General features: G+C 39.5%; 1 long non-coding RNA gene across 1 annotated transcript in view; it reads left to right on the plus strand.

The window, feature by feature from the left end:
- The first annotated feature begins 420 nt into the window (after positions 1 to 420).
- LOC138853816 (uncharacterized) overlaps positions 421 to 15,735 on the plus strand; it is a 463,743-nt gene continuing 448,428 nt past the window's right edge. The window contains exon 1 of the long non-coding RNA XR_011393023.1: positions 421 to 837. This is a non-coding gene — a long non-coding RNA (uncharacterized lncRNA). The remainder of the gene's footprint in view (positions 838 to 15,735) is intronic.

A 15,735-nucleotide genomic window follows, 5' to 3' on the forward strand; every position in this document is an offset into this window, starting at 1 on the left:
CCTAGACTAGAATGTTCCGAATGCAGAATGAAGTATTAAGAATTCCCAAATGTTTTTCTTTTGGGTTCACTTTACAGGCAAAGAGCTATTATAAAAGTTTACTCTGAAATCCAGCCATATCTCAGGCATGCTGCCACCCTCAGGATGCCGATCGCACGTGCAAAGAAAATGATAGGATGGATAATGAGAACTTTCAAAACGAGAGATGCCAAGCCCATGATGATCCTTTTCAAATCACTTGTTCTCTCTAGGCTGGAATACTGCTGTACATTAACATCTCCATACAAAGCAGGTGAAATCGCAGATCTAGAGAGTGTACAGAGATCCTTTACTGCACGTATAAGTTCTGTCAAGCACCTTAACTACTGGGAACGCTTGGAAGCACTTGACTTGTACTCGTTGGAACGCAGGAGGGAGAGATATATCATAATCTACACTTGGAAAATCTTGGAAGGAATGGTCCCAAATCTGCACACAGAAATCACTCCCTACGAAAGTAAAAGACTAGGCAGGCGATGCAAAATGCCGCCAATAAAAAGTAGGGGCGCCATTGGTACACTAAGAGAAAACACCATAAGTGTCCGGGGCCCAAAACTGTTCAACAGCCTCCCATCAAGCATTAGGGGAATTGCCAATAAACCCCTGGCTGCCTTCAAGAGAGAGCTGGACAGATACCTAAAGTCGGTGCCGGATCAGCCGGGCTGTGGCTCGTACGTCGGACTGCGTGCGGCCAGCAGTAACAGCCTAGTTGATCAGGCCCTGATCCATCGGGAGGCCTGGTCGTGGACCGGGCCGCGGGGGCGTTGATCCCCGGAATAACCTCCAGGTAACCTCCAGGTACAACACCAAGCACCAGCTCACTGCAATTCGGTTGTGTGTCCAAGACGCTACCACTGAGTTTTCTTATTGGGATAGTAGTTCTAGGATGACTAGACCGGAGGTTTTTCAAGTCTCATCGCTCTATTAAAAAATCAAAATAATAAGAGGTTTACAGCTTGTATTGGTAATAATCTTTACATTAACCTCCCCTCAAAAATGAATAGTAATATGCCCTTTCCAATAACATCTAAAAAATAGGTATACCAGGAAGGAATGCCAGGAAGAATCTCTTGGGGTATGAAACTAAGACCTCTTGTAGAGCTAAGATACAGAATACTGTAACGACACCATTATTATAGCTAAATGGTTAATCATGCAGATAAACAATACAGCTGCACTGGTTCTATGGTATGTGCACCCATATCCTAGAAAGATTACAAGTAATAGGCAGAGGGGCCCAAGTAGAAGAAAGAGGGGCCCAGGTAATAGGAAGAGGTGCACAATCACGAGGGGAGGTGCACAGGCAATAGGGGGAGGTGCGTAGGCATTAAGGGAGGTGCACAGGCCTCGACGGGACTACTCTTGCTGGTCGGTCTAGAAAAACCCTGAACAGCGTTTGTCAAAATGTTTGTGCGAGACGCAGCCAATCAAATGCTCATATATCAAGTGATGTATTGTGTATGTGTGTGTGTGTGTGTGCGTGGAGGAGAGACGGGGAGGGGGGGGGAGAGAGGAAAAGCCGAGAGAAGCTCAATCAAGACACATACAGGAAAATCCGTTTCGTGTCTGTTGCGGCAGATAAATCTCCTTTTGTATTCCTAAGTGAACCGAGAGTCAATTCTGATGTTGGCCAACGTCTGGGCGGAATTCTTTCTTGTGTGGAAACGATGAGTGTGGTCGGTGTTGGAGCGGCTCTTGTGGCTGACGGGAAGGTCTGCGTGTCCCGAGGCTTCCCGCAGGTATTGTGTAGGAGCTTTACGTGGGTTAGTGACTTTCTGAACCTGTTTAGCGAGGCTTCCGCCAGTCGGGAAGGATACAGCGACGTAACCCGGGGTTTCAGGCAAGCATGGAAGAGTTTGTCCATCCATTTCTCTTTATAGACTTTTTTTCCTCTTGCAAAAATGGTTATTTTATTCATGGGTAAACGCTATATTCGTTGAGGGTCACACAGAGCCTCGAGAATGAAAGGTAATGAGGGTTAATCCAAATATGGGAAAACAGCTCTAATGTCCTGGATCAAGAACCCTTCACCAGAACTCTCCGATAGTGGGGCTGCCATGCTTGTCAAAATTATATGCATTTTATGTCTGCTGAAGCCTTATACAGACAGACAGACTGATCCACAAGTCTTCACTCGTATCAGGTTTATGATACACAAGACCAGCAAGTTAGTGAATATGAGTCAGTCTTCATTCGTGAAGAGTTATGCATTATTTTTACTATTATTCTTACATTGTGGTCTTTGCCATTTACACTGTTCTTGCTCCTTGATCCTCGTTCTCATTCAACATGCATGTGTGTGTGTTGGCTCTAGTCTGCCTTTCATCACTGACTTTTTCCATATTCTTTTCGGGGGATTTTTCCCTTTTCGTCGTTTTTGGTGTGTGTGTGTGTGTGTGTGTGTGTGTGTGTGTGTGTGTGTGTGTGTGTGTGTGTGTGTGTGTGTGTGTGTGTGTGTGTGTGTGTGTTTGTGTGTGTGTGTGTGTGTGTGTACTCGCCTATTTGCCTTTGCAGGGGTCGAGCTACAGCTCCTGGCCATCTATTTTTATGCTATTATCTTATTTCTGTACTCCTCTCTGGGGAGTAAATGTTTCTCATTTCTTTTTTATTTCCACTCTTGCTGTTTCAACATTTTTCATCTTCCTTATTTTGTTCTGAATTATTACTTTGTACTCATGTATTCCTTCTAACAAGTATTTTCTTTTTTACCTCATTCGTCCCCTTTATTCCTCCGGTGTCTTCTTCTCCCTGCCTATCTCGAAGGCGTTATTCTCTTCTCCTTCTTGTGTATTATTCTCCCAACCTTTGTCACTTATGCTAGTTTTTTTTCTCATGTATTTTATTCTTCAGTCTTTATCTCCTGTATGCTATTCTTACTTCTTTTCATTCATATTTTATTATATATTGTCTTATTCTTCCCTTCATTCTTGGGTGTGTTTACTCTTCCCCCTGTTCTTCTGGCTTCGGTTCTATAGTGCATTCTTCATTCATTCCTTCAACAGCATATACTCTCACTATTGTATGTTATTCTCCATTTCTTTCACGTGTGTCACTCTTCCCTCCTATCTTATGAGTGTTCTCCCATTGTCTCCAGTATTCACCTAGTTTTGTTTGGAGGGGAGTCGACTCAGAATTCCTGCCCTTGTATAGCTATATGGGTCTCTCTTAACAGAGGGAATGTCGTCCTGTCCAGAGACGCCGTAGAGATCTCCCTCCTTGAAGCTTTTGTAATGTGTCGGCAGTATTTCCTCTATTCACTTGCATGTACTCGGTTCATTTATATCGAACGAGAATGGATCGCCCAGGTAGAGGAATGTGGAGAGGAATTGAGAGGAGAGAGACCGAATGATTTCAGAACTCCCTATGGAATCGCTGATATAAAAATCTTTGCCTGTATTAGCAGTTTAGAAAACACTCGGAACAGTTCCACAATCTGTTGAGTCATTATTCTTGGGAGTCTTTCCTTCTTTCAAGAAGGTTTTGGCTTACAAAATTCATCGAAAATCCCTCTGTGTTCTCTGATATATATTTTCCAGTCACTGGAATCAAATCAGTATACAAGAGTAGTCTCTGATATCTATTTTCCAGAACCTATTATTCTTAGGAGTCGAAACTGTCAACATTGCACCAAGGATAGAGTGAGGACAACACCTTTCAAGTTAGGTAAAAGGACACAAGTGTAACTAATGTGACATTTTACTGTGGCAACGTTTCGCTCTCCAGGAGGTTTGTCAAGCCGCAATAAATTGTCACATTAGTTGCACTTGTGTCCTTTTACCTAACATATTGTCGGTAATTCTACCAACGTTAATACAGCTCTCAGGTTGTTATCCCAGCTCAGTTTATTTCAAAGCTTAGTTTTGTCTGAAGCATGTTAAAACCCAATATGTCTCCCAAAGTTATCTAACACTCAGGCACCTATTTAGTTCTAGGTAGACAGAGACAGCAGGTGCTAGGAGACTCGCCAATAAACCTCGACTGGCCCAAATTATCGAACCCGGAATCCTGTGATTGTAAGCTGAAGGCACTACCACTGAGCTTTCCAGGAAATTTCACATTCTTATCCATTAGCCCACCGGAGTAGTGTGTGTGTGAATGTCTGACAGACCACCGTGGAACACTTTACCCGGGTGGTCGACTGAGGTCATCATTCAGAATTAGTCGACAAGGGCCCCTATTTCTTCAGGAGGATGGGGCTAAAAGCCAAGCACCTACTTCCAAGATTGTTGTTACTCAGGTAGCCTAAGCTCCTTCTAGTGATGATTGAAGGTCAGTAAATATTCAGAATGCTTAATTCTGTTTCCCTTACCTAAAAGGTGTTTCGGGGGTCAACGCTCCCGTGGGCCAGTCCAGTGACCAGGCCTCAACCGTGGTACTGTCTTTGAAATTTTCTGCTGGAGTGTGTCAGCAGGTTTTCAAAACCGGTAATCCTAAAGAAAAGTGTGTTGACGTTGAGGAATTGCTCGTGGACTAGGATTTACGAGCTACCCTACACTTCCTTGGATCAAATCTGATTAACCTCCAATTTTCATTCTGTCTGTCTGTCTGTCTGTCTGTCTGTCTCTCTCTCTCTCTCTCTCTCTCTCTCTCTCTCTCTTTCTCTCTCTCTCTCTCTCTCTCTCTCTCTCTTTCTTTCTTTCTCTTTCTCTCACTCTCGCTTATTGCACTTCAGTAACATATAACGTCTCTATCTAGAACGGTTCAGTAAGAGTCTTCAGGATTTACACAGAGGCCAGAGAAACACTATTTGTATTGCTCTTTGGAATCTGCACAGCCGAAATGTTCACATATTTGTATTTTTTACACCTCCCTCCCGTCAGTGGGGGTCCCTTGGTGCTGTATATTTCTTAAGGGTTCACCACTTCCCCGTGAATTAAATAATAAAATTATACTGTATAATTTATTGCAATTTTATTAAAATTAAATGTGAAGGGTTAGCCGGTGTTACCATCTCTTGGATCCCAACCCACAATATTTACAATATTAGCATCCTTTTGGAAATCTGATGTTCCTATGATTAATTTATTAGGTTTAAAGCTTATTTGACTACATGACTGTTTGTAACCTATACACCACCAGTCAAAGATACTTTATATCCTAAAATACGAATTACGGTAAACTCTTTTAGTATGCAAACTCAACTGCTGACCCCTCCAAGAGCAGATACACAGCGGTCCAGACATATTAAGAAAGAGGTTCTTTTAAGACTGTAATCGAAGTTTAGAGGTCTGTAAGGACCGACAGATATAATCATTAGCTATAATCTGGTGGCTAACGTGATCTGTTTGTGTCGCTTTTTCTCCGTGGTTTTGTAGCTGCGTACCCTCAGAGCAGCTATTAAGTGGTTCCCAAATCCTTGTCAGTTGTTTATTATTTTTGCGTCGTTGAATTTAAAGGGTACCTTACTGAGTTCATTTTAAAACACATCTCTTTTTAAGGTATCTACTATCCTTGTGGATGTTCCCTAAAACAGTCTGCAAACACCCAGGTACCTATTTTCTGCTAGGCGATCAGGAGCAACAGATTTGTGTGTGCGAGAGAGAGAGAGAGAGAGAGAGAGAGAGAGAGAGAGAGAGAGAGAGAGAGAGAGAGAGAGAGAGAGAGAGAGAGAGAGAGAGAGAGAGAGAGAGAAAACACAATTCCTTTAAACATTTCTTGTTCCCCTCTCACTCTCTCCTCACCCAGGTTCACCCCTTCACCTCTTCCACCCTCCTACGACCTCCCAATACAGCATTCCAAGCCAGTTTTCGATCCAGAGAGAGGAGAGCAGCGATAGTGTAGCCTGCCCGGTAGACTTCCTATTGTGGTGCCTATAATTGCCTTCCAAAAGAGGAGCTTTTGGATGCTTGCAGCAGACGGAGGGTGACGGATGAGGTGGGGTACATTTCGCCACGCGGGGAGGTTTCAGTGTGTTTTCTTGTGGACCGAATCGCTTCTGTGGGCTGTTGAAGAGTGCTGTCTGTGGGTGTTGGTTGGTGGTGGTGGTGGTGGGGGTAGGTGGTTTTGGGTGTTGGTAGGTTGTGGTAGTGGTGGTGGTGATGATAATGACTGTGATGGTCATGTCAGAGATGGTCACCTTACTGACAGTAAGGTCATGGAAGAGTTGTCGCGAATGTTCCTATGTAGAACATTTGAATGAGTCGAGGTGGGTAGACATCACTAGTTAAGACAAGACAGGTCTAGTAGGCCAAGTTTTATTCTTCCACTAAACACTGATCAAAAACCCAATGCCACAGAAACGGTACTGACATTGTTGGCGGTAATGGTAGTGTATTTGTAGAACGCGTACGAACAAAGACAATAACCTAGCTGCGTACACACAAACACAGACAATAACCTAGATGCGTACACACAAACACAGACAATAACCTAGATGCGTACACACAAACACAGACAATAACCTAGATGCGTACACACAAACACAGACATTAGCCTAGACGCGTACACACAAACACAGACATAAACCTAGATGCGTACACACAAGCACAGACATTAACCTAGATGAGTACACACAAACACAGACATTAGCCTAGCTGCGTACACACAAACACAGACATAAACCTAGATGCGTACACACAAGCACAGACATTAACCTAGATGAGTACACACAAACACAGACATTAGCCTAGCTGCGTACACACAAACACAGACATTAGCCTAGCTGCGTACACACAAACACAGACATTAGCCTAGCTGCGTACACACAAACACAGACATTAGCCTAGCTGCGTACACACAAACACAGACATTAGCCTAGCTGCGTACACACAAACACAAGCAATAACCTAGCTGCGTACACACAAACACAAGCAATAACCTAGACCAAGGGTCTCCAAACTTTTCACTACGAGGGACACATCATATTTTTTACACATTTTCGCTGGCCAAAAAAAAAAAATCAGTCTTATAAATAAATATAAATGAATGAATAAAATTTAAATGTATGAATAAGTTTTGTTTTGATCATTTTTGTAATCAGCATGATAATATTCAGAACAAAAGATATATGTGACAATTACGAAGAAACAATCCCGTGTTTACACTGAGGAATGATATATAATGATATATAATGATATATAATGATATATAATGAGCAAAAATGTCAAACATAAGCCAGTACTCTGACAGCATAACGAATTACTGAACTGAAGATGATAAAAGCTAAAACAAGATTAATTTGCACAAGATTAATGGGAATGATAGAACTTTTTGTTTTTTTTCTTTTTTTAATTTTAAAATATTGCTGAACTGAGGTTTCAAGCTTGAGGAGCCAATTATTAGAATAAACTTCAAATGTTCATCAGATAAATTTGTGCGATATTTGGACTTGACACACTTAATTTTTGAAAATGTTTGTTCACAAGGGTAAGTTGTACCAAAAACTTATACGAATCCACAGGGAAATAGCTTCAAATTTGAAAATTTGTTCAGGCTCTGAAGATATATAAAACTGAATCAGATTTCCTTCTATATACTTTTTTTAAAGATCTAATCTGATTGGAGATCAGTAATTTCCATTTCAAACGGACTTGGGAGTGTTTTAACACTGCAGTCAAATGGATTTTTGAAACAGCTTTATTTCTTAATAATGTTGGTAGAATTACCGACAATATGTTAGGTAAAAGGACACAACTCCAACTCATGTGACATTTTATTGTGGCAACGTTGCGGTCTCCAGGAGCTTTGTCACTCTTGACATATTAGTTGCACCTTCTTTTTTTACTTGCCTTTATTTCATCTGTTTTTTCATTAAGATCAGAAAATCGTTTCTGAAATTGTTTTTGTAAGTCATTAATGATTTCTATTGCAAATGGTGATATAAATTCTGTTTCACTTTCTTTCATGAAAGTTTTCACAATATGGGAAACGAACCAATTTAGAGACTTTCATTTGTCCTTCAGATAGCATCAGTTTTGCCCTGAATACCTTGACATGTGTGAGTAGATCACAAATCAAATTGGTTTCACCTCGCAACTTCAGAATCAATTGATTCGTATGGCTTGTCACATCTGCAAAAAAATGCCAATTTCCCTAGTCAATCAGCATTTGATAAAAGTGGTTCGGGTCGATTCTTCTCTGTGAGAAATGAATCAGTTTTCTTTCTGAGCTGAAAGAACCGTGATAGAACCTGTCCACAAGTAAGCCATAGAACTGCTGTATAATAAGGCAAGTCAACAAACTTAGAATCAATTTCTTTCAGAAAATCGCGAACTGGCGATGATTAAGCCCGTGAGATCGAATGAAATTCATTGATGCGTTCTGAAATAGGTTTCAGAATGCAAGACGTAACCACATATTTACCGTGCAATGTTTGCTGATAGATAACGTAGTACAGAAACATGGGCTTTGAGAATCCACCATCCTCACAAGCTTTTGTGATTTATCCAGCCTAACTTTTTTTTACCCCAGACATGGTCTTTCTTACGTCCAAGTTATATTTTGAAGATATCTTCGGTTCCTGTGCTGTGCATGCTATACAATGATAATAATTCTTGTGTGACATTAAATTAATTGTCAACGTTAAGGATGAATACTAGGAGTTGTGATGTGTCATCTGCATCATTCGATTCAAATGCGAGAGAATAAAACTGAAAATTTCGTACTTTTTATGCTGCTTCCCATATCCTCATTTCTACGAGCTACGGTATTTAACCCAAGTCTGAGAATTTTTAAGATATTTGCATTTTCTAGGCATAACTCTTCCACTGCTTCCATCATGCACTCTTTGATCAGAACTCCATCGGTGAATGGCTTTCCTCTTTTAGCTAATGCATAAGCTACTTTTTAACTGGCCCTGGTTAAAGTTTCATTTTCAGCTCTGTTCTGCGTAAAAAACCTTGTTGGGAAAGCAATCTGCGTTGCATTGATTCCATTTTTTTTCCGAACGCTGTGTTCCTGTGAATTGGGAATTAATTGGTTTATGTTTGGTCTTGTAGTGCCGACGTATATTGTACTCCTTCAAAATTGCAACAGTTCGTGGCGTACGATACACAAGGCTTTATCACCTGCTTGTACAAAGTACTTTACGCCCCATTCTTCATTAAACAGGCGGCATTCACCCTGCAAAAGCAGACAAATACACATACAAAACACACCCACAAACTCATATACACACTTAAAATACTAGGTAGTGTACAGACTTTCTTCATTACCCGATAGCACATTTCCTCCACTTAAACTCGTCAATATAAACCTCAGGAAAATTATACTGGGGAAAATGGAAACCAAATATGAAGAAAATGACACCACTATCAACACGCACACTCAGGTGACTAACACACCAGTGGAGGCAGAGGGCGACATAAACACTAAGTCACAAGGGAATGACTTCTTGTGTTCAGGATTAGGGAAAACCTGGTGAGCCTCTTAGTGAAGGTTTATATGATCAGTGAGTCACAGCCTCCAGCACTTCAATGAATCTCCCTTAACTTGTCCAGTCTTCTTATGGGCAACACATTCTCGCACCACGAATGATAATAAACGTTGCTTGTTTGGTGTTTATAGTGACCTCGTTGGTGGACCTATCACAACCTGTTATTTTAATTTCATTATTTGTAGTTAAATATACTTTTCATTGATTTATGTTACCTAACCCAACCAAATCTATCCTAATCAAACTTTCCCTAATCAAACCTAAACTAATCTAGCCTAATCTGGCCTAACCTAGCCTAATCTAATCTAACCGAATTTAACCTAGCCTAGTTTAGCTTTACCTAACACAATGTGACTTGTATCTAATGTAGTTCATTTTGTATATGAAGTTCATTCCCTCATAACCACATTGTTACATGTCATCCTAGTAGTTTTAGACATGGTCATTTTTTGCTAGTATGTGTGCACCATGCTGGTACAGGGTGGCTATTTGGGTGCCGGGGACTGTCTAATCACTCTAATGGTTTCAAAGTGTGGAGAGGACGAGGGACTCGGCGAAGTTATTTCGCATGTAGGGACAAGCCAGACCGATAGATTCTCACCAGCCTCGAGTTGGCTCGCACCATTCTAGATGTAGCTTCATAAACAAAATAAAAAATCTAAATCTATTGCCGTGGTAGCGAGAATATTCTCATCCTCAATCCAAACTCTTTTCACTCTTCAGTTTAAGTGATCCATTCCTATTTTACTCAGCGTAATTGTACATATATTGTGGGGGTGGGACTATATCAAGTGTATATTATATTTCACATCTTTGAATGCCCTGTTAACTAATGTATAGGCTGGAATATAGCAAGGCCAAGTACTGCAAGCCTCTAGAAAGTATTTGTGTCCATGATACCTAATCTAACTTGATTTAAATGAAGAAAATAGTATTTCAAAGTGAAAACACTAGGAAAATGTCACTGATTACCACTGGTACACCTGTCCCTCTGATAAGCCATCACAACGTTCATAAGGCGTTGAATCAGAAAAGCCCATACACAGCCTGGGAAATGCAAGGTAATCAGGTTTAATCCGAGGAAGTAGAGGGCAGCTCCAGTTTCTGGCATCAAGTGCATCTCACCACAGTCAAGGAAGGCATCACCTCCCACTTACAGTACCCTGGACATATTAAGCTGTTATCGCCAGAAATATTTTTGCAACTTCATTTTTCTCGTCCCCTTCCCTTCTTGAGTATATTCACTCTTTTCATAGACAATATATGTATATATTCTTTTGGTGCAAAATTAAAAATGTTTACATTAACATTAATGAAAAAATATATCTTTAAACGTATAAGAGAAAATTTCAGAAAGGACTTAATTTTAAATGAGTTCTTGCTAATTGACCAATTTTGCATAATCGGCACGACATATATATATATATATATATATATATATATATATATATATATATATATATATATATATATATATATATATACATGTATATATATATATATATATATATATATATATATATATATATATATATATATATATATATATATATATATATATATATATAAAGAAACAAATATTTCCTGTAAGCTTATAAATACCCTCAACAATAATACTTTCCTAAACCTGAAAGGACCATATTTCTGCTGACATATGTCTACTAACCTGGAGTATATGATCTAACTTGACATTCTAAATAACCAGGTATATATTCCCTCTTAAGATGTTACATTCCCTTAAAGACAGAAATATTGTTTCACCGTTGGACTTGTTCCCATCTCTCTTGACACGTTGATGATCTGTACACGGAGGGAGATACGTCTCACAGGGAGATAATTCCCACAGGATGGGAGATAATTCTTTCCAACGCCGGGTCACCGCAGGGAGAAGATCCGGGAGGGAATCCGCCCTGCGAGTCTACCTGAATTCTTTCCATCACGGTGACCTGGACACTGGTCAGGTCACACGTCGCAGAAAGATTTGACAGGGATTATCTCATTGTTACCCGAGAAGCTTTTTTTTTTTTGGTGTGTGTGTGTGTGTGTGTGTGTGTGTGTGTGTGTGTGTGTGTGTGTGTGTGTGTGTGTGTGTGTGTGTGTGTGTGTGTGTGTGTGTGTGTGTGTGTGTGTGTGTATGTGTGTGTGTATGAGGAAGAGATAGCTCTAATTTCTTAAATCAAGAGCCCTTCATAAACATCAATATACTCTCACTTTCAAGGGATTTCGTGGGAAAATCTTCCAGAATTTCTACACATTCAGCGTCCACCAGGAAAATGACACGGGAAAAGTAACCACATATTAGTGTAGTTACTTGAGGCGTGACGATGATAACAACCCTCCGAGGGGAGGGACTACTCAGTTTTTATACCTCAATGGGAAATTAAACACTTAACTATTTAAAAATAATTAGCTAGTGTTGAACAAGTACACCGTCCAAGCGCAATGATTAGAAATATACTGAAGCGTTAAGTAACTTTATATATATATATATATATATATATATATATATATATACACATATATATATATATATATATATATATATATATATATATATATATATATATATATATATATATATATATATATATATATATATATATATATATATATATATATATATGTCGTGCCGAATATGTAAAACTGGTCAATTAGCAAGAACTCATTTAAAATTAAGTCCTTTCTGAAATTTTCTCTTATACGTTTAAAGATATATTTTTTTCATTAATGTTAATGCAAAAATTTTTAATTTTGCTCCAAAAGAATCTTAGAAAACTTCCCTAACCTTATTATAACAAGAACAATTTATTTTAGCCTAACCCAACTAAATATATTTTAGATTTGTTTACAATAATTTAATACTTGACAAACACAGTGAAATATATTTTTTTCGTTAGGTTCAGAATGATTTTGGCGAAATTATTGCATACACAAATTTTCACTTGTCCTATGTGGCAAGATGAGCGTTGCTATTTAAGCCAAGATCGCAAGTTCTGCCTATTCGGCACGACATATATATATATAATGTACGTATTATGTACCAACCGCAATATCCCACCTAAATAAGATACCAACTCTGCATTTACTATAAGCTTTGGAAACTTGCAGAGACCACTACTGCTAATCGACTGTTGTTTTTATAGCATGCAGCAGATAAGAGCAGACAGGAGAAGGCTACAATGCCAGACGTACATAGGCGTAGATGGAAGCTGAAGACACGGATGAGAATAGGGGATCTTCGGAAACACTTTTTTTTTTAACTCTCGGAGTTTTTATATAAATTTGTAAGGTGAGCTAGATGAGGAAGTGACACACGCAAATTCGGTACACAGTTTAAAGATAAAGTATTACAGGGCCTTAGAGGCCGGGAAAAAATGCCAGTGAATACAGTTTACAGGGGGAGTTAAGAACCGAGAAACAAGTCCCTCAAATACAGTATGGTGAGTACAACATACACACACATACACACACACACACACACACACACACACACACACACACACACACACACACACACACACACACGCATGCACTCTACGGTTCCTTCCCCCTCCCCCTCCCCCCTCCCCCCCTCCCGCAAACTCAAATAGGCAATTACATACAAACACACAAATGCGAGTGAACACAAACACACTGCCAGCTTCACATGCTCTCCAGAAAGATAATTAAAGATAAACAAAGAAAAGATATTTGATGACACCGGTGCCCTGAGTCGCATACAGTCTCTCTCTGTCTCTCTCTCTCTCTCTCTCTCTCTCTCTCTCTCTCTCTTTCCTCGCTTTATACTTCTCGTTAAAAAAAATCTTTGTGGCAGGTAAGAGTGGCAATCACTATACTGAAATAGAACTCAGAGCTGAAGATATATGCAAGATACTTTTCTGTAACTCTTACAAAAATTCTATTCCAAAGGCTCTGATTACAAAAAATCCATTGCAAAGGAACTGATAACAAGTATAACAGTTGCATTGCAAAGGCACTGATAACGAATATAAAAGTTACATTCCAAAGGCACTGAAAAGAAGCTACATTGCAAAGGTACTGATAACGAACATGTATCTTACACAATTTCCGCCACCGAAGCAATAATAACGAAGAAATAACTAAAATATTGGGTTGTTCTTCTGTATCGACATTTGTTCCGCCCCCTTGTGAATATCAAATAAGTAAAGTTTTAAGGGATCATTCACAACATTGAGGTGAGACAGTGCTGGGGAAATAGAAGATAATCAGGTTTGATCTTCGGAAGAGGAAGGTCTTAAAAAGCTCCAGCATCAGAACTTTTTATTTGAGGAGTGAACAGTGGCAGCAGGTGTACTGACACATACCCAAATGTCTTTAGCGGCTTTTTGCATAAATAACGAGGACATAGAAGAGAGAAGCTTGTGACGATGTTTCGGTCCAAGTCGAACCGAAACGTTGGAACGAAACGTCGTCGTCTCTCCTATGTGCAAGTTATTTGCGTATTGTTTCAGTCACTGTATTGTGACTTTTGTTCTTTACCGGCACTAGGATCGATGCCAGGCCCGTCGATTCTGAGATAATGATATTACCACAAGCTAGTTTGAGACGGAGGGTCGAGCCTCAACCACTCATAGCGTTGAATAACTCACAGGATTTTTCGCTTTATGAAAAAAAATGCGTCAACTTGCAACAATATTACAACTATCATAACTCGATGGTACACAGTACCGAAAAGCCGATGAATTAAACACAAGTATAACACATGAGCATCTGTAGTTTGAAGACGGCTAGCCAGGCAGTAGAGATACCAAGGCGATGAAACACTGAAGGCATTTTTTTGAGTAATTCAGGTTGAAAGATATTTTTTTGCTACTCATCTCTACGAGGCTTACAACAACAGGATCTGTGGAGCTGGGAACACACACGTTAATGGTGGTGTTGTTGCAAAGGGCTGCTCTCCTGTGTTTACCCACGTGTGTAGGCGTTTATTTATGTTTAAAATGATGCTGCGGGGAGATTTGTTTGTGAAGAATGGATAAACAATTATGATCAAGTGTGTATGAGTGTACTCACCTATTTGTGGTTGCAGGGGTCGATTCACAGCTCCTGCCCCTGCCTCTTCGCTAGTTACTGCTATGTCCACTCCCTCCTTGTTCCAAAAGCCTCCTTATAGTATGTCTTTTTAAGGCTATGTGTATGTGTGTTAGTTACCATTTTGTCCTATGTGTGTGTGTGTGTGTGTGTATACTCACGTATATGTGGTTGTAGGGGTCGAGTCACAGCTCCTGTGTGTTACTAAATGTAAAAGCCTTCATGTTATGTCTTTTCATGTTGGAGAAATTTCGTTCTAATATTGTCATACTCACAAAGCAGACACTAACATCACGACACTAACATCTTATAAAGACTTATTAGCCCTTCAAGACAAGCGTCTCGATTTTGTCGAATAGCTCTTAATCCAAGGAAGTAGTGCACTCCTCCATTTCCCCATAGGGGTTTAACTCCCCCATAAAAAAATTAAAATATCCTTTCAGATAATACTGCTGAAAAAATCTATGCAAAATATAACGACTGTATGTTGAACAAACTTCTCATGCTCAGAAATAATTTCTCGCGTCCCTTCAAGGCACTTGTCGTATTTGTTTATATACTCTTAAAGCACAGGAAGTACGTTGTTGAGGCCAGCGAGAAGGGTGTGGAGGGAGAGCAGCGAGGAATAGGTGTGGAGGGTGCTGTGTGCATGGAGGGATGTGGAGGAGGGAGGAGTGATGGAGGGAAGTGCTTGGAATTAGGGGCTGGGAGGGTGGGGAAGGAGAGTATGAATGGGGAAGCTGAGGATAGCACTAAGATTATGCTTAATCTTCGGATGGTGCTCAAGATAGTGAGTGTCTCCCTCTGTATATATTCATGCATGTATTATACAACTGCATAATAATAATAATAATAATAATAATAATAATAATAATAATAATAATAATAATAATAATAATAATAATAATAGTATACAAAGACCACGACGACAAAGAGAAGAAGTAGCAGAAGAAGAAGCAGCAGTAGTAGGAGCAGCAGTAGTAATAGTAGTAGTAGTAGTAGTAGTATCAGTAACAATAGTAGTAGTATTAGTAGTAACAGTAGTAGTAATAATAGCAATAGTAGAAGTAATAGTAACAGCAGTAGTAGTAGTAGTAACTATTAATAGTAGTAGTAGTAGTAACTATTAATAGTAGTAGTAGTAGTAACTATTAGTAGTAGTAACTATTAGTAGTAATAGTAATAGTAACAGTAACTATTAGTAGTAGTGGTAGCAGTAACGATAGTAGTAATTGCAGTAGTAGTAGCAAGACTAAACTAAAGCTTCATAT

Source organism: Cherax quadricarinatus, chromosome 1 (genome assembly GCF_038502225.1).
Source record: "Cherax quadricarinatus isolate ZL_2023a chromosome 1, ASM3850222v1, whole genome shotgun sequence".
Lineage (NCBI taxonomy): Eukaryota > Metazoa > Arthropoda > Malacostraca > Decapoda > Parastacidae > Cherax > Cherax quadricarinatus.